At 48.1% G+C, this 27,631-nt stretch overlaps 1 pseudogene; it reads right to left on the reverse strand.

Moving 5' to 3' along the window:
* Positions 1-403: 403 nt before the first annotated feature.
* LOC119452698 (uncharacterized) lies at positions 404-22,718 on the reverse strand (annotated as a pseudogene).
* Between the last annotated feature and the right edge of the window lie 4,913 nt (positions 22,719-27,631).

Below are 27,631 nucleotides of genomic sequence, written 5' to 3' on the forward strand. Positions count from 1 at the left end.
ACTCGTCAGACAGCTAGCCCTTGATGTTTTAGAAATGCGAAAATGACGCCGTAACTCTAAATGAGTCAAGTCGGTGAACGGGTCCAGACGGTCATATTGACGCTTGCTGCCACTGGACTCGATGACACAGGCTGCTGCTGCTGCCGCTATGTTCCCGAGTTCAACTCGAGGTGGGTTTCGCAATGTACGAGTTTGGCACTAGTTCGCCTGTCAAACAAAACCATAGGTCACGCCCCACGCGAGGCATGTAACTCTTGTGCGCGCACCCACCACGGTTGGACCACGCCCAACTTGTTTTTCGGCAACAGCGACGCGGTACAGAGCTGAGAGGCGTCAGTAATCTTGACCGCCGAAATAAAACACGCACAACGCGCTGTCATCGTTGATATACTGAGCACCACTATCAAAAATTGCTGTGCTTTAGCTTTAGTTCACCCTGGTTGATAGCGGAAGCTTCACTGGCCGGGCTAGGCCCATTGTCGAGCAGTGGCCGAGGTGTGGTTTCGCCCAAATCTGCTCGGGCAACGGCAGCAATGTCTCCTTTCAGCGCCCCGCCCTGGAAAGGGCAAGGGAAGGAAAGGGCCTCTCGCGCGTTGCATCGGGTCTCCTTTTCAGTGCACGCTCGGCAAACGGATGGCGCGGCAAGCGTTATCCGGTTGGCGGCGGAACAGGGCGCTTTCGACGAGAAACGCTGTCAACGTCGCCAGGAGAAGGCTCGCGCTCGCATCCTGCGTTCAAGGCAGCCCAAGCCCAGACTCGGTTACAGCGGCTGGCAGAGAATCCCATGTTAAATGTTCGTTTTACCGAAGCCCAGCGTCAGCGAAGGGCCGCGAACCCCGAGGCCAGGGAAAGCGACGCCCAATTTTGAGGCTACTGCGAGCTTCGCGTGCCCCCTGTTCCCGGTAGGGGAAGGGCCGACGGATTTTTTGTTTCTCATTATTTCTGACACTGAATTAGCTCTTTACTGTACTAACCATGTGTTCTGATGTCATATCTATGATCAACCATAAGTAGAACCAACGATATGTACGTGTTTTTAGTGGCACAAGCACCAAGCGACACTCTTATTTATTGCGCAGCAACTTTCGATTAGGGACCAATTTCCGCTTTGTCCCAGAGGTGGGACGAAATTAAAAATAAATCATGAAAAATAAACACACGTAGATATCGATGGTTCTACTTATAGTTGATGGTATATATGACATCAGAGCACGAGTTTAGTACCGTAGAGAGCTAATTAAGGGTCAAGAATAATTTGAAACAATTAAGGAAAGTCTAATTGCCGTACACCAAAGCACACAATGGTACACTTTAGATACACACCGCATCAGTACAGGGTCCCGTGAAACTCCAAGACCAGAAGGGACGTCATCTGTGACGTCACACTTAAACCATCGGTACCCGCTCATTACTAATTAAAATAGAAAAACTAATTAGAACTACGCACCACCTGACACAGAGTGAACACTGCCTAACACAGCGGAGGAGTGACGTCACTCCTTCCTCTCTCGCTTCTCCTCTCCCGGCGCGCACCTGCTCCGTCGGTCGGTCGCCCGAACCAGCGCTCGTTACATGCTCTCGCATCAGCGGCGGAGGGGCGCGTAAAGTGCGCTTCGTGTGCCGTCCGCTAGGGGGCTACACGTCGCGCCCTCCTCGCCCTTCTTCGTCCCCTCGCCGAGGTTTCCAGCCAGTTAGATTCGTTCGCTTCTCCGAGTTCGGTCTCCCGCCCTACACCAGGGTACACCAACACCGCAGTGCGAGTGCTACTAGCAGACACCTTAGTGAAGGATTAGGTTCGTTTGTCATTTAATTTTCGATAATTTATTTTTAATTTCAAACTGGAACTCGGTTCCTAACGGAAAGTTGCTGCGTAAGAAACAGTGTCACTCGGTGCTCGCGCCACTAATAACGACGCCGGGGGCCAGCCAGCGATGACCTAGGTGTGTTCGCGGGAAATTCGCGGTACAATATAACGATGGTCTGCACAACAACGCGAAATAATTGTACCAACTTTTTACTTTGAAAAGTGGTTGAAAATTTGAAAATGTAGGTGGTTAACCACAGTTGCACTCACTCCTGGGAACGCAGAACGAAGGGCGGCTTTCACAATTTGCGAGGCGAGCTATTGGCATCGCTCTCCATTAGCGTTGCTGGAGGAGTGACTCTGGGTGTGTTCAGATAAGGACAGACTTAAGGGGGCTCCCAAGTATGCTTAGTTTTCAGCGAAATTTTTATATGAGATGGGAAAATGTCTTTGTAGAAAGAAATCAACCTTAGTTTGGCGAAACTTAGCCCAGATTTTCTGAAAAAAAGGTTTTTATTTGACTAAAAGTGGCAAAGAGCGTTTTACAGGGACCCTGAAACGATATTGACAATTTTGTACAAACGTACTGAGTCGTTAGAGTACGTCCTTATGATCAATAATTGACGCACCTAAGCGCTCCACGTAAAGTGTGTAATTTATTATAAGCTTTTAAAAAGGTACATCGCTACCCATTGCAGCACGCCAAGCGGCGGAGTGGCTGCAGCGCATCGGACTTACGCTATCGAAACCAATCCAAACGGCGCCAGCATCTACGCGTTTGCGGCCGTCACTTCATGTCGAAGGTTTGCCACAATAGAGTTTAGCGTGTCCGGTATTTAGGTAAACGCAAGCGCAAGTGTACTGGCCGCTTTACCACGTTTTACGTGATGAACGGAGGCGCAAAAGTTGCAGGTGTAGCCACCTGGCGGCACAAAGCTCCACCAAACACACAGCTAATATAGTAGTAACCAAGTTTTTTATACTTTGCTGCTTGCTCATATTTTTGGCAGGAGCGTAATCTTGAACACGTTGTCATGTTTAAAAGGTTTTACACTTGGTTACAGGAATATTAGCTCTGTATTTGGATGGTTAAGCTCTGCGCCACCAGATGGCTGGACCGTGTATGCCGATGAGGCCGCTCACGTACGTCTACGAAGCTCCTTCATCACAGCGGTATGGAGGGGCTTTAGTTTGCGCCTCTGGCTATCCGTCAAAACAGCCAGCTCGCCTGTGGTTACCGGAATACTGGACACGCTCGGCGCCGCCACAGAACGGTTGCAACGCACGCTGCTTGATCCCTCTCGTTGGGGATCAACGGCCGGGCGGCTGGCGGAGAGGTTGGAGAGCCTTCGCGCGCTGGCTCCAAGACAACCGGAAATTGACGACAACGTACGTCACAACATGACGTAGAGCCAGCGAAGGCGGAGCTTAGCCCCGATCACTCGGCGAACAAGTTCAGGATGATCGAAATGCATGGCTAGGGAGGAGGGTAACTTGTAATCGTCCGTAACTCTGTTAATATGAGACGCTTCACTTAAATTGTGACGCGAATGTGTTACTGTAGCTGTGCCCTATGCGTCTACAAAATTTGTCCGAACCGTTTCAGGGACTCTTTCACGACTTGCAGATTTTACAAATTCTAAGGCCTATCACTCTAATCATAACCTATTGTGTCTAGCCGAAATTTGTTCGGGAAATGTGCACCACTAAGACTATTGGCCCACACGGAAAGTGAACTTTATGTCACCCACAGTATGTTTTTGAGAGATCGCCGAACTTTGGTTTTTGAGCGACTGCCTCTGACTGAGTCTGAAATCGGGGCGGATCCAGGGGCCTCCTTTGGAGGGGGCAGGCATTTCTTAAATGCAGGTGGGGGGAGGGTTGCGCAAATAAGCGCACGTCTGTAACCAAATGGTCATGATTTGTTCAGAGTTGCATACCATAGTGCCTTCATCATCTTGCAGACAATCATGTGACCAGTTCGACAACAATTCATTGACACTGGGGGCATGGTCAAACCTTGTAATAGCACTAACACTAAAATTTTGCACAGGAATCTGGATAATATCGGCTACAAATATGGACGCAAGGAGTAATTAGAAAAAATATATAAGCAGCATTACCCAGCAGAGTGCGGCGATTTCTTCATATACCCTACATGCCCTGCCAAGCTTTGCCTATAGTAAAGTAGAGTAACACTCATGAGTCATGGACAACAAGTAAACTGTGGAAGAAAAAAATTCAAATGTTATGCAGATATGTATAGAGATGACAAATCTGGTATAATATGCCGTCTACTAAAAATAAACACACCACTACATCGGAACAGGCGACAATCTTAACCAGCGAAAACAGAAGAATCACAAAGCAACACGTACAACGGAAAGACAATAGTTATACAAGAACAAATATGTCCATTTGCGATAACAATGTTCACAGGTCTTTGTTATAAAAGCATTTGGGTTGGCATCTTCGGCAGTTATCCTTGCGAAGACCCAATCTATGCAAGCTACTTAGATTACTCTAACCTCCGTTCTCGGCTGTCTTTGGTTGCAAACCATTCAATTACTTTTGTTGGGTCAATGGCAATGTCTCTGTGAGTATGGCAACAATGGCAGTCCAGTCAGGCGCCCTTCGCTCATGTGAGAACTCATCCAAATCTTAAAACGGCGTAGAGCAGAGAAAGACCTTTCGGCACTCGCAACACCCATTGGTAAAGTGGCAAGTACCTGCAGGAATGTATGGGTAAAACATACAGGGAAAGACGACAGGGATGTCGTTTGGGTAAAACGACAGGGAATAACTTCCCTGTCGCTCACACCCAGCACCCCAACAGCAGTAGTGGGAACTTCCGCTCCGTCCTCGGCCTGGTGCTTCCATTTCTGCCGCCATAAACCTAGCTCAGCTTGACCGACCTTTGGTGTCGTTGAGACATTTGTCCCAACAAACGCAGAATATCGCTAAGAAATACTTACGAGAGCTTTTTTTGTTGTCCTTTTTTGTAACGCATATCTGAGATGGCACAAAAAGGAGCAGTTCATAGGCATACTGTTGACCACGTAGTCGCTTAGCGCAAATAATGAATGAGGGACGGGGTCAAAGGGTTGGCGCTCGCCTTGACCCCGTCCCTCCTTCATTATTTGCGCTAAGCGACCATGTGGTCAACGGTATGACATAAACCGACTAACCCAGCAACAAGTTTATTAGTTCATAGGCACTTTTCACCTCAACTGTGAGACTCGCTTTTAAGCCGGTCAGCGTGTAGTCGAGTAATGGAATGTACACTGCCGTTCTGTAGTACCTCTCTACATCAAGTCTGGGCGCGTTGCACCTGTACGTCAGTCTTTTAGTTACATGTGGGGACCGAATTTCCGTTTCCAGATCATCCGCCAAAGCGACGGCGTCTTGGTAGAGCTGCATGCGCAAATGTTTTGACAGTCTACTCTCCACTTATCAAGAAGAGACATGGTGTCTACCAACGTGCTTTTAGCAGTTCGGACGTCAACGCACTCTTTTTGGAACAGGCGACTAAGCGGAAGCGTATGCGTCAGTATTTCTGCCAAGGAAACAATCGCAACCAGGAATTTGCCGACGCTGATAGCTGCACGGAGTGTCGTTGCTTTCGCAGAGCTGCCCATTTATGTCCAGCTGGAAACGCTATACAGAGCTTTCGCCATGACCCCAAGTTAATCCCCAAACCGGATAACGCTGTCATGCCGCTCAACCCATTTTGTTTCGCAGAGGCCTTTAAGGTGGTCACCAAGGATGGTCTTCAGAGCAATAGTTCGTTTTGGCGACGCTGCAAAGAAGGAAATTAGCGCCTTCATAACACCAACAACGTTCCTAATGGACCGAAGCCTCGATGACTTTCACAACGACAAGTTAAGCACATGGCTGAAGCAAGGACAGTGCTCAGCATCCGAACAACCTTCCGGTCACAAGAGTTCACCTACACTCTAAGAAGTATGCCGGGGAAAACGGGAGTAACTAGACAGTTAGTCCAAAAAGGGCACTTTCGTCCCTCAAGGGACTAATTGCAGGAGTGTGCGTGGCGTGTGCACATTTCGGAGAGTAAGTGTATGATCCCTGGTCCGAAAGAGAGCAACGGGGAGGACTAACGGCAACAGTTACTCCCCATGCACTCAGCTGTTTTCGTCCGTGTCGTGAAGTGATGCGGCGAAAAAGGTATTGTCTATATATTGTGAATAGTTCGAAGTTCGTGCACTGTCTATTGAAATACATGCAAAGCAGCACTTTGCCTCTTCGTGCAGAAATTGCGTGCAATTTAAACGTTGCAATGTTAAGAGCCATGCACTTCGTGTGCGTGCACCCCATATGGGAACGATACACAATAAACGCGCAAGTCATTGATGGACTGCTAGATTTTCTTGACCAATAGTACCTAAGGAGTTCCTTTCGTTCCAAGGAGATTATAAACTTAAATGAAGCGATGTATAGCTCAAAAGGGTCATGCTAAGCGATAGAGAAGTTTGCCTTATGTGTCGTCTTGCGTGCTATGTTTGCGCTTGCTACACGAACATCACGTAATGTATCAGTTTAAATCATTGTAAGAATAATCGGGCAGCTTTCTTTATGTAGTAGCCGATTTCTCAAAACACAGCAAAATATATTCTTCAAGTAAGGCCGTTACACACACATGCACACTACAGCTAGGCACATCGCAATGCAATTCAGATGAGTGTTAAGCATGCGCAACGTTAGACTCTCCCCGCATAGCATGCACCAAATGCCGAGTCTCTTCTGTGTTGCCGCACCTGCGTTCAGGTAATTAACCGCGTCTCAGTAACCTGTCTTCTCAACCGAGCTGCCTGGTGAAGTTTAAATTAGAGTACCCGATTTGTGAGCGAGACGACGTGAGCTCGAATCCTACTTCAGGGAGCGTTTTTTTTCTTTTTTTTTCAGCTCAGTTATTTTTTATCAGCATATAAATGGCTAATTTCGTTAATTCTATCTTCGAGGAGCATCGGAAAGAATAACCGTTGCTCCCTTGAGGAGCATCGGTAAAGGGTAACTGTTCTCGAAGGAGTAACCGCATGGGGAGTAACCGTTCATCCCCTCTCACTTACCCCCTAAAGAGAGGACTGGTTGTGGCAAATCAGTTCCTCCCCTAAAGGAGTAACATCAATACCCCCCCGTTCCTCCTTTACTTCTTAGAGTGTATACCTGTGCCAAGACCCGAACCACCAATGTCCCTACGAGCGTCCACGAACTGCACAGTCTGCTCGAACCACGGAACACTTTAGGGGCCTGGGATGTCATCCTTCGCCGGTGGTTGTCACGCACAACACAATGTCTACGTAAGACATAAAATTCCCGTAAAATGAATAAAATAAACCAAATGAGTATAAAATATTATAAAATAAGGAAAATATCATGAATTAACGCATTCATTCACCCAAATTATTGAAAACTCGATCGAAAACGCCCAGCTGATCCCGAAACCAGTCAAGAGAGGGCGCCACAGCCTCACAAGTGGAAAGATTCCGCTAGGGCTCACTGAAAGAGAGCCGTTTCCCGCGCCCCGGGACGCTCTTTCCCGCCATGGACGCCGAGGAGCAAGCACACTTGGAGCAACAGCGGGCGCTCGCCCGTGAAAGACAACGCCGACGCAGGGCTGATCAAGCGGTGAGTGCCTGAGAAGCGGAAGTCGTCACCAGCGTAGGCAAGCTAATCCCAACATCGGGAAAAGAATAGCTAGACACAAGATAAACACAAGGCAAACACCAGCGAATTAGTGCGCCGCACTTCCCCAGCTTCCACGTTGAGTGGAACTGCATTTTCCTTTTCTCGGGTGCCCATACGCAGCTGCGATGCTCTCTCGCTGTCCTTTCCAGGTTCGACTGGCTTCTAGATCGCCCCCCGCTCTTATAAGCTTTCCCGTTGGTAAGCTCTCGTAAGCTCTCCAACCCCCTATCTACCTCTACCCCGTGACCTGCTTCACACACATGCACTTTTTGTACATATCGCAGAACAAGACATAACTGTGACATATGTGTTACGTCAGTGGTTTCATAAAATGTAACACTGTACATGCCGGATTCTTGTACCTATTGAATGACACTAGCAAGGATTTCTTCCCCACAGCACTTTATCAGCTCATTCTAAGTCGTCTTGCTGGTATATGTGGTCTGAGATGACGCGTTGGGAAGATACTTCTCAAGTTTCTTGTCACCACTGGATGCCCGAAAGCGCAAAAGTTCGCAAAAATTTCCCTCGTTAGAGACTGACAAAGCCTCTTGCGAGTTGTCTATAAGCACGCTATCATCTCTATGTCCACGAAGCGGCGTTCCTGGACGTCCTATAAGTACGACGGATTCTACGATAGGTAGCAGGCGGTTTCTGTTCTCAGTTATTTGGAGAAAACGCTGACTAGAGACTTGGTTGGCGACATTTTTTCTGGTGCAGCAGCACACGTGATAAATTTCTTTCCGGATTCCACTGCCTCCTTGTGGTGTCTGGTGGTTTCATGCAGATGATCACCATCCTTGCCTAGTAGCCACGCAAATGTTTTGAGCGGCCTCGTCACAAGTATATGAAGTGGAACAATTTATGGAGGCCTCCGACGCTGCCCGTTGCGAACAATGCGAAGTAAGTTTGCACGAGAGACCTCTTTGGCTGTGCGACAGAACAAGCCACTTAAATTTAAGCAAATGCGGGTGACTCACGTATTTCTTTTCCTCTTTGCCGCCTTTCTGGTGGACGGAGTGTGGGAAGCTATAATTTCTTTGCGGTCGCCATTGGGACTAGAACAAGCGCCTCGTAGAGAAGTTGTCAACTTGCTTTTCTGCAATGTTTCAAATGTCCAATGAACCCGCCACTAAGGAAGTGCCTCCACCTGCATTGTCTGTCAACAACGTTGAGGCCAATCTTTCGCTTTCGCATTCGGCATGCGGTCATTTGCATCGTTTGCATCATTCTCATCTTGGTGTAACAAAGGAGGGGCTGGAAATGGTCTCCGTACTACTGGTCCGCTTCATGCTTCACTGGTCCGCTTAGACTGGTCCGCTTCATGCTTCACCATAAGCTGTAAGGAGACTGAAAAGGGAGGTACAAATCGCACTTAATCTCTTCACTACTGAAAAGAATGTAGGCAAGAAAACAAACATTTTGAAGATTGCATTTGAAGTGGTTCCCGAAGTGAAAAGACAAAATCGCAAAAAAATTTTCATTTTCAAGCGGTTGTCCCGAACCCCGTGAACGAGGCCCTAACGCCGGGCCAAATTCGAAATCCGACTTATCAGCAGCTTCTTAAAATAACCCCAGGAAAACACGGACAAGTAATAAGAGGCCTTCTGGTGCGCAAGCGAACGTCGGTTGCGGTCCAAATACCGAGTCAGAGCCCCGATTTCTCAAAACACAGCAAAATATATTCTTCAAGTAAGGCCGTTACACACACATGCATACTACAGCTAGGCACATCACAATGCAATTCAGATGAGTGTTAACAAAACACTGGAAAATAATTAACGACAAGCACCAAGAGTTCAACACTTACAGTAAGAATGAATAGGAACACAAAGTGTCCAATCGTATTCACCCGTGCTAGCCTTGAGCCGGACGACCTCGGCGTAGCTGGAGGCCAATCTCGAAGAAGGAACTTCTACCGGAAATGCAGACGCTCGAGGCACTCGTCGGCTAGCTTTCCGGGGAATCCCCTTCTTCTGCAGACGGTCGGTCTACACGTCGAATCTCTTCACCGGCGCGGTCTGATCTCCCTAATCCCCTCACGACGCTTTTATCGCGCTCAACGGCGTTTCTCGAACTTTCCTACGGAGTCGTGCTCCCATAGCATGGAGAAAGCCTGGGAATGTTCTAGACATTTCTCGCGTTTTCTGCTGCGGCCGCCGAAGCGTCTTCGAGGTGGGTGGTGACTCATCCATTGGCGCATGCTCGGGCTGTCGCACTCCTTCTCTTGCTCTGCTCGCCGTGTGTCGGGATCTGAGAGGGTGTTTCGGCACACGCCCTCTTTCCCCTCTCTCTCGATACTGCAACCTTCGCGTATCTTGTCGAAGCTTGTAGTCTCCGTTGATCGCGTCGGTTGCCTGTGGCATATGCGCTCTCCCCCTCTGTTGAAGCTGCCGCGGGGCCGACGTGCTCCTTCGCTGGTTTGGGTGACATGTGGCACACGCTTTGATAATGCGCACTTTTGTGACAACCGTACGAATGAGTGTCCACATGCATGGTCACTAGTTGTGAGAAGGATAAAACTAAAAGAAATAGTATTACCCTTCCAGGCACAATAAAACAATGCATTTCATGCACCAAACTCTCGACCTTGCTTTGCAAACTTTGCTCCTGCATCGCAGTGCATTTTCAATTTTACAAAGTTCTGGGAAGTGGCCATAACCAATTTCTCGTTTCGCCGTCAGGCAGCTCGGCTGGTCCGGTCTCTGGAGCTGTTTGTCTACTTTCGTGCCTTTATTACCTGGTAGCATTTCGATTTGGATTAGATCTGGTTAATGTTTCAGCTACATCCTTTTTCAAAGACAGGAGAGACCGCACCTCTTTTTGTCGTACGTGCAAAGCTGTTGCATCGCGAAGGTATTCGACCCCCGCATTGCAGACAGCAAGGTTGAGAAATAGTGTGAGCATCCTAACGTCTCATTTACTGGATATGACCTTCATCCTGCATTGAAAGTGATTCACAGAGGACGGTGCCATAAATTTTACCTGCTGTATTCCATATACAGGAAATATTATTTTGCAAAAAATTTAAGAACTTACGCCTTCGTGGCCGCGTGCTGTACGAGTTGGTTGCCGCCAGTTTTTTTTTTTTTTTTTTTTTTTTTTATGGCAGGCGCTGAAGGCGATTTGTGCTGCCCTCTTTTGGAGCACGAGTAAGACCCCTCTGTGCGAAAAAGGACGAGCTTAAATGACACTGGACGGTTTCCCCATCGATTGACACTGAAAGGTGACTTGCACTAGTACGGGCTCCTAGCAAAGCAGTGCGGAGTAAGCAAGCACGTGTCTGAGAGTAAAGGATGGAGAAGGGAAGGCTCCCTTTGGTGTAAGCTTGGTCTTTGTAAGCTGGCTTTTTCACGTTCTGTGTTGCGGTGAAGCCCACTGAAACAATAATGCGATGCGAACGGGACCCGATAACGCTATCGCGTTCCACTCTTAAAGGCGGAGCTTAAGCGCCCTCGAATCTTTGAACACGCTCTGAATTTTCGCGATCGTAGAAGTAGATCGTAGTTCATCAAAGTAGATCGTCAAAATGGCCGCCTCCGTGAAAAGCGTGCGCGCTTCGTAACATCGTAGATCTCGTGATTCCGCTGTGTCCACGGCTGATTTTTATCGATGGATCGAGCAGCGGCGAGTGTGAGGGTGCTGCCTTTTCGTCGGACTTTGAGAGCGACGACGATGCAAACCAGCCCGGAACATCGGCCGGCGCATGCCCGGCACGCCTGGTCAATGAAACATGTCGATTGTTTAGGAGATATTGCCTATTAGACGGCAATACATTTTATATATTGTCACGACTAAAGAAGACAACGAAGTGAAGGACACGAGCGCAAGCATGTCTCTCTCTCCGAAGAAGATAAAGTTGGCGCGGCCAATTCTCCTTGGGCTTGAATATAGAGCTTGTATTTATTGTTGCACCGTCGTCCTGTGTGCTGTTCTTGGCGTCTTGCGAAAATATCTCATCATTTTGTTACATTTTTTTCATAGTAGATACCAAGCTTGTCTTTACAAACTTTGTTCAATTTTATCCCATATTCTTGACGCTGCAAATTTTATGACATACATCTGTTAATAAAACTTTAATGCGTGAAAAATGCATTCATTCTGCTTTTTGTTTATGTGTTAACTAAAACATTGAGTGCAGTAGTTCCTTCAGAAAAAAGAAGTCTGTCGTAATCTACAAAAAAAAAACCATTTTCCCCACGGTAGGGAAGTAATTAAACGACCTTCTACTCGGAAAGGGCAAAAGTGGGGGTGGGGAGGAAGCGGTTAGCTCGCGTCCACAAAGGCGGTGGTTGCGTTAGCCACTATTGCGCCTAACAATGAAGTGAGTAGTGCTTTGCTCGCCGCGGACAGCGATGGTAGCCGCTGCGGCCTAACAATTCCACGTGCCGAAAAATCGCTGTCGAGCGGGGTGAAAGGGAGAGGTATGAATTAGCTAGTGGTTTTGAGGGTGGCGCTCGTCCGAACGCCCCCCACCTCCGAGGATGCACCACTGCCCCGAAATCAAGAGTTCTTTAGCTAAGGCGATAAAGCTGAAAAAAAAAAGAATGACAATGTTTGGCAGCAGCAACCACGGAATATTGTGCGTGAGCACATTTTCTTGGACCAAATTAGCCATTTTCTTGCCCCAAGTTAGGAATTGCTAGTCTATTGGTTTGATCGGTTGTAATTCAATGCCTTGCAGTCGCGACGTCGTTGTTAAACTGTTGTTTTATTGCACACGTAGTACGCATAGTTAAGCACACTGGGTTGCACAGTGCATAAAGGGTTACTCGGTAGACACCGGGAGAGGGGGATTGCAGACTTGCTTGTGCAAGTCTGCATTCCCCCTCGCCCGAACTTTTTGCGGCCCGTAGAGTAATTGGCCAAGCCGTTGATGTTGTCACATGTAAGAGTTCGCCCGTGGCGAGAGAAGAGGACGAAGAAGTTCGCGGAGCGTTCCGAACGGCGCGAGCGCTCGAGGCACGCGAACCGAGGCGTAATCCACGAGGCAAAAGCATCGAAGCAGTATTATCGACGTGGCTCTTGAGCTGGAAGGTCGTATCGTCAGCCATGCTCTGACGACGGGAGAGCGGAGGACCCGGCCACGAAGTCGTGAGGCTGGCAAGACCCAGGTGTAGCTGTAGTCCTCGGAGACGTCCGGGCGAAGCTCCTGGGACCGGCCGCTGCTGCTCACGGTGGCTCCGGTCTTCTTCTCGAGAATCCCTCTTCCTCGGCCAAGCCCGTTCAACCGATAATCACCGTGCCACTGGACCGCCTCGCAGATCGACGTAGGGCGAAGAACGATTCATTAGGCAAGTGACACGTCAGCGGCGGCTACCGGAGCTCCAGCCACGCACTCGGCCAGGTCAACGGAACCGCGAGTCGTCGGCACGTACGGCATCAGCGACGCCCCGAAAGAACCAGTCGTGAGGCCTAACCCGTCGAACTTCTCAGCCACGTCAGCGCCAGCGACCGGGTTACGGGCTTCTACCAAGCTGGGCTTCAAGTTGATGGACCGATCTCAAGGCAGCTACGATTGAGCGAGGGCCGGCGAGAGCAACGACAGAGAGAAAGGCTCATCGAGATTGCCGCCTGGAAAATATGAGCAACAGCGACGAACTGAGTGAGATATTTATTCTTGTAGGGAGATAGCAGTAGGCCAGAGTTGCCAGACTCTCGTGCGAGAAACGCCCAGGACTAACGTAGAGGAAATGAAGGGCATGTTTATGGATTCACTAGGTTGCATTTTGGTGAACATTTATTTGTTTATTGTGTTTCAGTTTAGTGTGTGTTAGTTTGTGAGCTTTATTTTTAGTTTGAGTTTTGAATCTGAGTGTGATTAAAAATATGCTTGCTGTGCTGCCATGCGTCTTCCCTCTCCATCTCTCATAACACCCGCACGCCCCCGAGATCAGTGACAAAACACATCACAGATGTCTCCGAGGAGAATAGCATTTTGGAAGACGAGATCTTGGCAAATCTACCACTGCGTTGTCTCTGCGCTGAAACTCGATGCGGTTAAAGCTTTCGAGAAGCACGTACGACGCAAAGCCCTCTACATGCGCGGGCGTCTTGGCACACAAGGCAAGGCGTAAGGGAGCATTGTCTAAGCCGCGTGGCGCACGCGCAAGTTGGGAGCGCGGTAGTGCAAGGGAGCGGGGTACATTTCTATGACGTCACTCGTGACAGCACGTGGGAGCGTCTTCGGAGGAGAATGGTGGTGGAGCCAGCCGTCTCACGGGCACGAAAAAAGAGGCTTTATGAAAAGGCTTCAAACATACAAAGCCGAAATCCAGGTTGGTAGGCTAGTAACGCTTTCGCACTAAAATATTTTTGAGAAATCTTCAAAATGTTTCTTGCAAACTAAAAAAAAACAAAGTATGCACCTACACCACGTACTTATTTTGTTATCCTGAAAATGTCCAAATTGAAAATAAATGGGCGTGATTGGAGCATTTTAGACGTTTTAAAAATCATCGCCCATTTTTATGAAAGTTTTATAGAATACCCACTCCGGACTGGTAAATCCAGTGCTGCAAAGACACGACCCGCTGTGGTTGCTCAGTGGGCTGCTGAGCACGAGGTCGCGGGATCGAATCCCGGCCACGGCGGCCGCATTTCGATGGGGGCGAAATGCGAAAACACCCGTGTACTTAGATTTAGGCACACGTTAAATAACCCCAGGTGGTCCAAATTTCCGGAGTCCCCCACTACGGCATGCCTCATAATCATATCATGGTTTTGGCACGTAAAAACCCCATAATTTTAATTTTTACTGCAAGGACACGTTGCATTATTATATTTTAAGTGAAAAAATTTAGCCTAAATTGAGACCCATGTTTGGGAAGCAGAACGATGTGTCTCGTTCTTCAAATAAAATTAAAGTCACACTCATATGAAAACCTAAACTAATTATTTTTGTTGTAGTAAATAAGAGTGACTCAGATTGTCTTTCTCGCCTCTTTTTAGTGTTTTTAGGCTTTCAGATGAGTAAAATATGCAAGTCTAAGATGAATAAGATCTGGAAGTCGTTAGAATGCTGTTTTACTCCGTTAGTGATAAGAATGTTTTAATAAAATCTATGCCAAGTTTCGCAAAACGAAGGTTGATTCCTTTTTCACAGAGACATTTTCCTACCTCACATAAAAATTTTGCTGCAAATTAAAAAAAGTCGGGATGCTCCTTAATCTATCTATCTGAACACACCATCTATCTTTTCTAGAGGCTGCCCAGATTTTAAAAAAATCTGATTACAACTTATCCACGAGCTTTTGGAAGTAACAGCGGCAGGTGTAAACACTTCCTAGAGTGAGCTTTTCGTTGCGCCGTACAAAAACTGGGGCCTCAAAAATTGGATGTCAGTCGCTTTAAGATTTCTTAATATGCTAAACACTGAGGTAATGTTAACTGGTATGACAACAAAAAATTGTGATCAGCAGGCAGCGCCTAGAAGCAATGCCAGAGTAAGTTTAACTAAGCTGACCAGTCGCCGGGAACCGGAATCACAACAAAATTTCGAGCAGGAAAATGAGTTTAAACGAACATGGCTTGCATTACGAAGTCATGAGCAGTAGCTTAGTGTTATCCTTGGATAATGTGCAGACTGTTGTTTGTGCAGCATGCTCGAGAAGGCAGCTTTGGTCTATATATATATATGGGACGTCTGATGGTAGTCGTGGGGGTCTAGGCAGCGTACCCAGGGGCATGTCCGGGCACACAGGTGGTGCCAACGCTTCTGGATAAAAATGGGGAAGTTTCTGAACTCAGCACAGAGCAGTGAACGGGTTTGTGGCATCGTGGCGAATCTGTTAAGCAGAAACCTGAAGCATAACTATGCTTGAGAAGAAATTAACGGACAGCGCTACGTGCCATGGAATGAAAGTGATAGTTGTGGTGTCAAGGAAACCAAAACAAAGAGAGCTGTGTGCATTGGAAAACAAATGGTGGTGTATGATGTTTTGGTTGAGATTTAGACGAAGAAATTGAGTTGGCAGATTCCATAATATGTCCAGAACATAACCGGAGCGACAGAATGTGTCACTCCGGTTATGCAGGAAGGGGAGTAGAGGACAGGAAAAAACGAGATTATGTGAATTAAGAAAAATTGCAGGAAGCTGGGGAAGAAAGAGCTGACCGAACAAGAAGGTGTTTGGAGATGCTGCTTCGTCCTGCAGTGGACGTAAGATTCCTGGCGTGAATTCAGTGCAAAGCAGTCATGTGCAGGTAGATAGGTGTGTGGTTTACAGAACAGTACAAACGCAGGCGATGACTACCAACCGATTTTTTCGTCAAACAACGCATGTACATGTCAACACAGGTGAGAGGGTTTCAAACATGGTTTCCTAGACACGTTACAATGTTGGCAGGTCCACGAAACAGCCGCGAAAGTTTGGCAATACATGTATGACAAAAAGTCACAGATTGCAAACTAGGAGATATAAGTTCGAGCGAATTGAGAGTTTTGACCTCAGAAACTGTCGCCATATTTATTGATACAGAATGCCTCAAAGAAATTGACGGGTCCTTATCGTAATCCACGTACAGTTGTTTCTACAAAACGTGGCTTACACACATATCCGTTACATTGATAGAATCGACGTTACCTACCGAGATTTCTCGTTAGCTTAAATATTTTGTGTACTCTCCCGCGCGTTTGTTAATACAGCAGTGCATTCGTTCGATATACCGACGACCGCAGGTGGACCCTGTGATATAACAAACTCCTCAGTTGCAATTTACAAATACTGTTTCACATGTAACCACACACGTCCAGCAAGCCTGCAAATGCACCCTACCTTGCATGGGACATGACAGGACAATCTCGACTTCGTACAGGATTCCGACATTCTTCAACTCATGAGAGACTTTGGGCCGATAAAGGATAAATATTGCTTTGTTTCTATTCCGCCCACGCAGTTTAGTGTGGCCTCGTTTGCTTTTAACCTGCAGCAGTGTTTAGGAACTGACCGAATAAGAAACCTCGGGAGTTTGCCGAAAACAATCTACCTATTTGTATTTCCTGCTGTTCATTGTCAAGGCGGAAAAGAATGAAAGAGAAGGCTATCGCTCTCTATACTAATTTGAAGTTACTGAAAATGTAGTTCTGAACACGCTTCACGCTTGCCGTTTGATATTCTCAGGATACGTGACTTCCAATTGCCAAATAATGTCTTGAGTAACGCCATCCGATGACGAATCCAGTAGCGAAAACTATTCGACAATTAGTATATTGGCGCAGCGCTACAATGGTATTTAGTTGTCGCCGACAATCGGCCCGTCTAGCATTCAAAGCAGTCAATAGATATTTCAAGTGACTGTTGCATGCTGTTCTATTTTCTTTCCAGTTTTTGTTCGACCGGACCTGCATCCAAGACAGAAGAAAGTACGTCAGTCAGCCAGTCGATTGGATAGCACATCTGGCCTATAGTGACCACGACACTGTCTTCGATATAACACAGTTTATTGCTGCTCTGGCTGGTCAACCAGCTCAAGTAGACCGGTGTCAACTAATTGAAGTTAATTAAACCAATTTCAGAATTTCAGAAACTAATTTCAGTATTTCAAAAGGAACACCTTGCGCACCAGCTCGTAGTTGCGCAGTGCTTCAATGCTAGTGTCCATGTCCTCTATGAAGCGTCGCGCTTCGCTGTTGCTGGCGTTCGGGTAAGGCGTTGCAGGTAAGACCAAGGAAAATGTGAAAAAAAAAAGAAACGCTGAACCTTGCACTCATCACCGCAACGCTTCAAACACCGAAGCAGGGTGATCGTAGCCTAGCATTTTCCGGAAGTGCGCGCGATCTTTTCATCTTATTACTCATGATGATGATAATTTATTTTCGCGTGTCTCTGACTTACGGCCGTCACTGCGCGTTGCATAGCGCAGCTTGCAACACCGACACCTCATTCCACTGCCGACACCGCATTCCACCGCGTTGCAATGCTGACATCGCGTTCCAGCAGACCCGCTCCGTGAATGCGTCTCTCTCTCGCTCTTATTTCCTTTATCTCTGTCCCTAGCCGAGCGCGCAAGACCTCTTCTTCACCTCGCAGAGCACGAGCGTGCGAACACACAAGCTGTGGACGAAGACGACGGCGCTCGAACGCAATCGTATGATTCGCATAAATGTATGCTCTGCAAGCGGGGCTGTATAGCCTAGTGGTTACGACTTTCACCTTGGGACCGTGGGTGCGCGGTTTCGAATCCCGCCTCGGCAAGAAAGTTTATTTTCTTTTATTTTTTTACAGTTTCTTGATACGAACTACGAACCACAAATTACGGCTGGCTTAAAGAGCTTTGCTGTTAAAAATCGTCTGTAGGTGATTCCTTCGGAACATCAGATGCGTCCTCTGGTGTGGAACCAAGGCAGGGGCGTTCCAATTCGTCCATCAACAGCTGGTAAGCATCCTGGCGTTGCTCCTCCCCAGTCACCCATTTAGCTTTAAACCAAGTAATTACAACGCATTAGCAGCAGAAGTTCGCGTTCTTCGAAGAGCTGGCCAAACCTGTAGCGTAAGTGAAAAAAAAAATTTTATGCTTCGTGAAACTAAACAATGCCTACTCGGAATCAAATACACGGTAGGAAAACAATTGTGGCTATTCTAGAACAGACGTCCCGTGCTAACCCAAGTTTTATTATACAGAGGATCTTACCGTTTCTGGATGCCGCTTAGGAGCGCATCGGCGAGGGGTGGGCAGAACCATAGACCTTCCATGAGCAGGTGTTCGAGGCGCAGCTTCAGTACACTGATTGTGGGGAGGAGGTAACCCCGTTGAACATGTTTTCATCCCTCTGGACGATGTCAATTGCCGCCGCTAAGGGCTTCCTTACCTGCGTACGTGATAAAAAACTTTTTTTTTTGCTCCATGCACTTAATTGAAGTTATCATAGTTAGTTCACAAGCCCATGGAATGTGAAGCGGAACGCTGAGCGGGCTGAACATAGAGAAACGTACTACGTAAAGAGTGGCCACAAGGGCCGTTTCGCGGCCGAGCAATTGAGGGTCTGACCACCCGCCAGATGGAGTAGCGACAAGCGCTTCCACTTCGCTTCAACGATAGACAGGTTATCATGCCTCCAGCGGGCTGCATCGACGCGTCATATATTTCTCTATGACGTCCCCTCTGTGGTGTCCCGTCTCCATAGAAACGTTGATGCTGCGCCGGCTGCTCCGGTCATGTGCCGCTGGATACGCACACCTCGCCGCGCTTTCAACACGCCGGTTCGCTGCGGCGGTAAGTTGCATCCTTTTGTCTGCACTGAGAATTTGCAGTTGTTTGCGTTCAACATTGTTAAAGATATGTTTATTGATGCTGATGGAGTGTATTTTTGCGCGCGTAGCATACAATATATGCTTCGGCGCCCACCGAGGCTGGTTCGTAAGCGTGGGCTGTACATAACGCGTTGCTGTCATAGCTAAACCATTCTTGTTGTTCTGCCTGCTCTTTACCTGCAATTTTAAGGATATGCACTGAAATTAATTGTGTCCAATAGGATCTTGGTAGTACGCTTGTAAACAAGGAAAAATAAAGCATTTTGTACTGTGCCACTACTGCTTCCTGTTGTGTGTAATTCAGAAGAACGGCACAAAAGTGAGAACAAAAACAACAAAATCTCTGACGGCATGATTTTATGCTGTTTGCATGAGCAAATTCCGTTTTGCATGGATCATCGACAACCTTGGTTGTTTTTGTTTAGTGAAAAGATTGCGATCTGCTAGTTTATACGCCTGTTTATGCCAAAAACAACACCGGAGCTTCAATAAAGACAACGTAGTTGAACACTTAAACATCTAGGTAAATCATATTGAAAAGGGCTGCTGTCAAAACCGAAACCAAAGCAGAGCCAAACCAGGCGTCCTGAATCTCGGAAGACAAAATTGACGGTCTGGCCAGCCGCTGGTCGCGCTGGTAGCAGTGCAGTAGCTGGGCCGCAAGGCCCTACGGGAGTGTCCGCTCTTTACGTAGTATGTTTCTCTATAGGCTGAACATTTATTCCTAAAGTTTTCCGTTAACGGTGCATTATGGTTGGCGCTGAGCCGAACACGAGGAGAATGTCGTTATAGGGTGTGGTTTTTCCCGGCCTTCCAACCCTAGAGCAATTCCAAGTTTAAGCCCACCTCGCTCAGTACTCTACTAAAATCTAAGCCGATATACAATTAAGCTTCTTTAATAAATTAAACATTTGTAGGCTTTCATTATGAATGAAACAGGAGATCATGTGCCATTAAAACTGCCTTCACCTCGCAGTACTCCTTCATAAACTGTAGGTCCTGCGGGCGCTGGAAAGGAGGCACTTGTAGAGCACTGCAAAGGCCAACCAAGTTTTTTTCTGTAGAGTCAATGCTAAAGATACACTCCAGGGAATCGAATAAGAAGTTCCATCGAGTGGCAACTGGTCTGAGAAGTGGCCTTCCGCAGTACTTCACAATTGTCTCTGAAGCGGCGGAAGAAAGGCATTGTTTATTCCACATGGTACGGCATGTTCTAAGATGGAGTTGAGGCGAAGCGATAAAACGTCGTGCAGTTAGTTCTACGCAGGATGCGTCAGAAGTTGCTACCAGGTTCAATGTGCGCGCAGAGCAACGGTGGTGAGGGGGAAGACAGGCTTCACTTTTAGGCACATGTTCATGAGAGGAGTTACATCTACATCCTCCGAAGTGATTTATTCTGGTTCATCCTCCTCCGCACTGCGTGTCTCGCCAAATAACCTGCATAAGTTCCGTACGAGAATGAATTAACAGCTGCACAAAACGTAAATAATAACTCAACAAAATAGAATTCACTACCTCAAAGCCTTCACAAAGTTAGAACCATTGTCCGTCGCAACCTTAGTCACTTTCCCCTGGAAGTCGTACTTTTCAAATGACTTCAGCATGGTGTTAGCTGACTTGTATGCCATGCGACCCGTTATACGTTGCCAAAGAAGCACTGCTGATTTGCGCGTTAACGATGCGGGTTCCAGCCACGACACAGTAACTCCCAGCAAAGACTGTGAATGAGAACATGCCCATAAAAAAAAAGACAGGGTCCCAAAAACTATCAGCATGAAAAAATTGGCAATGCGAAACGCTCACGCGCGATGAGACCAATCTTGGTATCTGCACGCCATCTAACGGCCTGTGACGCGAGCCGTGACTTCTGACGTATGATTTGTTTGTGGCGTTGAATAACACATGCGCCTAGCAATGCGAGCTGCTCCTTGCTTTCTTAATCCCCTGATTTAGCGGCTGTCTGAAAAAAAAAAAACTTACCGACGAAATGTCGTCCAGCAGGTAGCTCTTACCACCCCAAATGGAACGCTTTGAACATCTTCAGCCGAACCTTCATTCCCACGTAGCTTGCTTCCAGACGTGTCATCAACGTTCTCCTTGTAAAAGGCTTGCAATTTGGTGCCAATTACTGAAGTAGATTCGCAAACCTGGAGCCTCTACGACCGAAAATGGCTTCAAAGAGTCAATAACAAAGTTTAGGACGAGCTCGTCAAGCTCGGACTGAGACACAGCCTTGTTCTAAACGGTATTTTCGATTGTTTGCGAACCTGAAGCCTCGGAATTTTTCTGCTTTCGCATTATATTAACACGAAAGTGTTTTATGCCGGGGTCCACCAAGACTTCACTGACGTATTTCCGTCACGGAAATACGTCACACAAACATACACGAACATAATACAAAGAAAGAAACCAGAAGAAAAAGTTCCACAAACATGCAAAATTTGGAAATCGAACCCACGACCTCTTGGTCCGCGACGATAGATCGCCGAGCGTTTAACCCATTGCGCCACAAACGCATTTGCAGAGAGCTACACAGACGCGCCTTATATATCTAACACTCCTCCGTGTACCCGCGCTCTTGCTCGGGGCGGTGCCGCCGCCTACGAGCAGAAAAGAGAAGTACTGCATTATGACACTAACGCGCACCGACAGTGAACGCTTCGGTGGTCTCAGCACTACGACGCCTCGATGCCAGCATTCGAAGGGACGCTGGCATCAAGAAGCACTACCAACGCCACCTAGGTGGCGTTCACCGTACTCAGCACAGCGGAGCGTGGCCTCCGCAATTAGCTCTGAAAATGTTTCTGAAGTTGATCGCGGAGGCTGCAATTACGACGCGCTGTACGCGCTTATTTGACTCGGTGACGATTCAGTTACGTGCTTTGTCTTGCGCGTTGTATTAGTGTGTCAGTTACGTGCTTCGTCTTTCGCGTTGTGCTAGCGTGTGCAGCGTAGTGCAGCTTCCATATGCACGACGGTTGCTCATGGTCATCGACGTTGGTAGTCGTGATGGAGGAGACGTGCCACCAGGCGTCAGCGTGGGTGCATCAACGCCTAAGGGCGCTTTAGCCACAAAACACCAATAGACATTATATATCAATGTGCAATAAACATTACACTACTTCTGTGAAGACACGTTTCACTTTCGTGTTCTATACCGATTCCTATATAAGAGGGATCAACCACATTTTTTTTTAAATTCTGACAAGCTGCCAGGATATTGTCACTGAAAAAAAAAATGATCGATAAGTCGCCATTACACTGCAGCCTGTGAATGAAACATGACGTCACAGAGAATGTAACTACGAGTGGTACAGTATGCAGAAATTCTTAAGAACACTAATACTCTACAACAGCACAGTGTTCAGAAATGGTGTTCGTCTAACGTTGAGTGGTGAACGAGGAAGTTTTGGGTACTCAGGTAAAATTCAATGTATTAAAAACGTATAAACGTAATCGGACTCAAATAACCACGTACGGGTGTGCGTATCATGTTTATTATGACCTGCTACCTAAAAACGTAAACCGCTCCGAATTATACCCACCAGTTGAAAGTAGATCTTGTACATGCCAGCTTGACTATGTGTTGCTCGCAACAAATGGCAGTGAAATGAATCCCGGGATGTGCTCCCGCCATATGCATCCGGCAAAAATAACTACCTCTCCCACTCTGGTGGCCGTACCGTTGTGTTGTGGCTACGTGTGCAGTATTTGATTACTCTAAGTGCATTGATCGCCGTGGAAAGGAAGCGCTTGTGTACAGAAGCAACGAGCACGCAGAGGAGCGAGCACGTGGAGAAGCGGTAAGAACTACAGAAAACCACGTTACCTTTTGTGTGTGTCCGCAGGTTGGAGTTCGTCATTCTTGAGCACGAAAGAATCGTTTGCATTGGGTGACAGAGCAAGTATTCGAACGTCACATTGTTTTTATCTTTCGTGTCTTTAACTGGGAACATAGGAGCCAGTTCATATTCTGAAGAGCGAGGTGCGAAGTCGACGACCGACAAAGTGGGAGAAAATGCTCATGCGCCCACGGCCGCTCCCTGTCATTTCAAAAGGCGCCCGTGTGTGTATGCGTGTTGTCTCGCGCATTGTCCGTCGTCGTCTTCGCGCCTCGCTTTTCAGAATTTTGCTCAACCAACACACCCAGCCTTACATCTTTACTTCGAATAGTGGCCAGCTGTGGCCAGAGAGATGCTCGGCTTCGTTCCTCCATGACACCAGGTCCTTTCAGAATACTTATGGTCACAAAAGTTACGGAAAGGTACAGACAATGCACAAAATCATATCGGAGCTTGCTACACTCCGCCACAACTTTTGCGGAAATAGAGCGTGAACTATCTAGCCTAGAGTCACTGTATATGCTCCCTATGGGAGCAGAGTTGCGCATATAGGTCCGCCATCTTGCCTGCCAACGCATCCATGTTAAACAGAAAAGACAATTATTTCGAATGCAGGATACGGCACGGCTCAGCTGCCGAGTGTGCTTGCTCCTTCATTTCACGAAGGCAAGGGAGCGCGGCGGTAGGCAGTGCAGGCCATAGAAACTCGCCGGGACAAACACAAACTAGAAAACCGATGCGAAAAAGAAAATGTTCGAAATTTTAATCAGGATACAGTCATACGAGTAAATATTCCGTTTCAAATATTTTTGCTATACTAAAACAAGTGTTAATTTTTCTATTTCACAATCTATTAGTTCGCACTTGGTGACCCCTACCAGCCAGAGATTCTGCCGCAAGGCTTAGGAAGACTGTGCAAGCCAGCTATTATGTCGTGCGGAATGGCATTGCTGCTATGAACGCGGCAGTTTTATCTGAGTTTTTTTAGTTCCTTCCGTGTTATCTCAAAGTGTGGCATGCGCTGCACTTGCAATTTTGCGTGACCTAGTGCACGGCATTCATTGGCGAAAGGTGTGAGTGCAGGTTTTTTGTTATCGTGAAAGCTCACGCTGCGGCATCCGACGCGCAGTGTGTCATCGTGACGATAAATGCGAAACACTCCGTGAAGAAACGTCGCGCAATGTTTGTTCACTCTCCGTAACATAGGCTCTCAGTGTCCGACGGGCAGCAAAATTAGTAAGTCTACATGATAATGTCGGGCAACGTTGTCCTGTCTGATAGCTAATGGATATGAATACGTGGTGTCGCATGGAATTGCGAATGATTCTGTGAAAAGGCTTCGCATATGTTTCTATACATTACGACTGTGTGCTGACCATAGTACTTTTATTGCGATAGCAATTATATGGACACTTCAACCGGATTTCTGCCGTCGCCGTCGCCGTCGCCGTGAGGTTCCGTATAGATAAAATCTTCGCCGCGCGCCGTATGCCCCAGCGGAAGCGTGCGGGGACGCGCGCTATCACGGAGAGCGAACGCACTCAATCTCCCACGCGCAAGCAAGGAAGCGGAAAGCCAGCGCCGGAGAAAGCAGGGGGGGGGGGGGCACTTCTCTGCCAACAACCACGCTCGTCGCTCGTCCGCACAGTCTCTTATCGCTCCCACGCGCAAGCAAGGAAGCGGGAAGCCAGCGCCGGAGGGAGAGGGGGGGGGGGGACGCTGCCAACAACCGCGCTCGTCGTTCGTTCGACCGCACCGTCTCTTATCTCCACACGGCTCTGACCTTTATGGGCCGTGCATTCGCCGCTCAGTTTCCGTTGAAGCGATAGACCGCACGTACATACGCTCGCTGCCAGCGTTTTGACAGTCGTTGGCTCTAGTCATTCAGTGTGATCTATTCATGTTTGTTTGTGCGCGCTCACACCACGCTTCTTCATTCAGTTAGTAATAGTCGGGCCACATTTTCCAATGCACGCTACACATGCAATGCTGCCCAGATCGGCAGTGCAGCACTACAGGTGTGTCCCTTCGCACGCGCTGCCCACGGGAAGCGCTTCTCATCAACACCACCGTTTCACACGCGCCTTCTCGTGGTCATCCAGTCTCTCTTCATGTCGGTCTACTTACGCCGCAGCACACCTGCTTACTTAATCAGCTCATGTTTACTACAATTCATATTGCTACCAAGGCCGCTCACCTTACTTCGTATGACATTGCTGTGTTGCTATCGCATTCATTGCTTCGCCCTTAGGGCGAAACTGTGACATTTTTTTATCAACATGTTTTGTTTGGTCAAATAGATTGGTTGCATTATTCTGAACGAATAAACGTGAAGCTGCTTTTTAAACCTCTGTGGCACTGTCATTTATTTCCATCCTATTGTCTCACCTTCCTAAGCAACCTACTGGAGCAATTGCCGTCGAGAACAGCCTAATTATGTTAACATTATATAGACATAGACCTCTACTATAGTTTAATGATACGCTGGTGCTTCAGCTGAGGCGAGTCACAAGCTCGCCTCAGCCTCACAAAAAAAAAGAAAACTGTTGGCGTAGTGGTCGAAATGCCGGACGCGAAAGAAAGACAAGCATTCGCGCCAAGCAGCATAAGATCTTGACGACACTGCCATTTCTGGTGGAGATGTCACGTTCTTTTAGGAGCGAAGCTCCTTATAGCGACACCCGTTCCGTCCCCGTCGTCGTAGTAGTAGTGTGTAATAGAGCCCTGCACGGGCCGATTTTTGCGGCCCGGGCCCGGCCCGGGCCCGTTTTCACATTGGGCGGCCCGCCCGAGCCCGATCAGAACCTTTATGTCGAGACCCGGGCCCGGCCCGGGCCCGGAAATAATCTACGTTACCCGCCCGGCCCGGCCCGCCACCCCTTTACCTTAAGCCCGAGCCCGGCCCGAGCCCGACTCGAAACCGGCCCGAACCCGGCCCGAGACCGAAAAATACATGTTTTTCAGAGTTGAGAAGCCCGAGAATAACTCGGAGAAAGCCCGAACCCGGCCCGGGCCCGCGTCAAAAAACCCGAGCCCGGCCCGGGCCCGAGTCAAAAAGCACACGCCGTGCCCGAGCCCGGCCCGAGCCCGTGAAAAAACTCCTCTACCCGGCCCGGCCCGGCCCACGGGCCGGGCCGGGCCCGGGCTTTCGGGTAAGCCCGAGCCCGTGCAGTGCTCTAGTGTGTAACCAGTCTGAGAAAAATGAGAAAAAAAATTCCGAAGCTGTGTCCGTAGCGCGGAATCGAACCAGGGAACCCTCGCTTCCTAGCGCGCGGCGTTAGCCCACTACGCCACGAAGCGCACATAGACACACGCACCACGATGGCAATAAATACCCAACATTAACGAAAGGCCGCGTTTCTAGCGCGTTTCTAACGCGTTTGTGCTAGCGCGTTACGGCCCGTGTAAGAAGCTGGTGTAAGACGCTGTGGCCTCTCCGCCTTACCTTCAACGCGTTTCGAACGCGCAGCCCAAGGCGGTGGCAAGTCAAGTTCAAGTCGAGGAGCGTTTATGAATACGGGGGGGTATACTCTCTCAGCAGTCATGTGATGGCGTCGGCAAACGCGGTGCACGTTCCGGCATGTGTAAATGGCTGCGTAAGACGCTGTGGCCGCTCCCCCTTACTAGAGAGTACTGCACGTCTCTAACGCGTTTGTGCTAGCGTCCGCTTAAGCGGGAGATCCGATGATTCCCTCCGGAGCTTCGCCCACTCATCATCATTCAACCCGTGGATATGCTGTGATTTTTTTTGCTTGCTTTTAGTTGTCCCCCCGATACGTAGATGGCGACGGTTGCAACGAGCAGTCATTTGCTTGATATGTGAGCGCCTATGGAAGCTTCGCTACCAGTCTACATATACCTTGCAGTAACACTAATGTAGCCTAAACACGCACTCCCTCTCTGTGTGCGCTGCACAACTTGCTGCCCACATCTTGTTGCAACTTGCAATAAGTCTCCACAGATGGCGACAGCACCAGTGACGAAAAGCGCGGAGAGTTCGACGATCCGGGCAGCTAGGCGCAATGTCGTGCGGCCGAATAATTTGGGTGATTGACAGATATTGACTCTCAGGTCCCTGTAGTCTTCCTTTTATGGCTAATCAATTTTTTTCGCAGTATAATCACTGTATCATTGCACTCCGGTATGCATGCGACCGCTCTGTGGTGTCCCCCGTCTGACAGGACGGATAGTCCTGTCAGACGGTTCCATCAGCTTTCTAGCAGTGCAATTCTTGGTTCTGCCCAGAATCTTGATCCTCCAAAGCCGCGCAGCGCATGAGCAAAAAGCCAAGAAGAAAATAAAAATTAACCGACGATCGCAATACTCCCTAAGGCGAATTTTGAGTGCAGCTGTTCAGGTGTTATGAATTCGTGATATACATGTGGCAAAAGGGACCCCCTCTCACAGGACGGGTGTCCCTACAGAGCGGTCGCATATTTTTCAGGACGAGAACTGCCGTAGAAGACTAGTTACAACTTCAATTTGCAAAAAAAAGTAAGTGATTCCCGGTAGTCAATCACAAGAAAATGTAATCCAATTACCCAGAACGTTACAGTTTCGAAAAAAAATGTCACAGTTTCGCCCTAAGGGCGAAGCAATGAATGCGATAGCAACACAGCAATGTCATACGAAGTAAGGTGAGCGGCCTTGGTAGCAATATGAATTGTAGTAAACATGAGCTGATTAAGTAAGCAGGTGTGCTGCGGCGTAAGTAGACCGACATGAAGAGAGACTCGATGACCACGAGAAGGCGCGTGTGAAATGGTGGTGTTGATGAGAAGCGCTGCCCGTGGGCAGCGCGTGCGAAGGGACACACCTGTAGTGCTGCACTGCCGATCTGGGCAGCATTGCATGTGTAGCGTGCGTTGGAAAATATGGCCCGACTATTACTAACTGAATGAACAAGCGTGGTGTGAGCGCGCACAAACAAACATGAATAGATCACACTGAATGACTGCAGACAACGACTGTCAAAACGCTGGCAGCGCAACGTACCTTCGCCCGCTGCGCGCGGGCGAAGGTACGTG

The sequence above is a fragment of the Dermacentor silvarum genome, chromosome 5, assembly GCF_013339745.2.
Source record: "Dermacentor silvarum isolate Dsil-2018 chromosome 5, BIME_Dsil_1.4, whole genome shotgun sequence".
Taxonomy (NCBI): Eukaryota; Metazoa; Arthropoda; class Arachnida; order Ixodida; family Ixodidae; genus Dermacentor; species Dermacentor silvarum.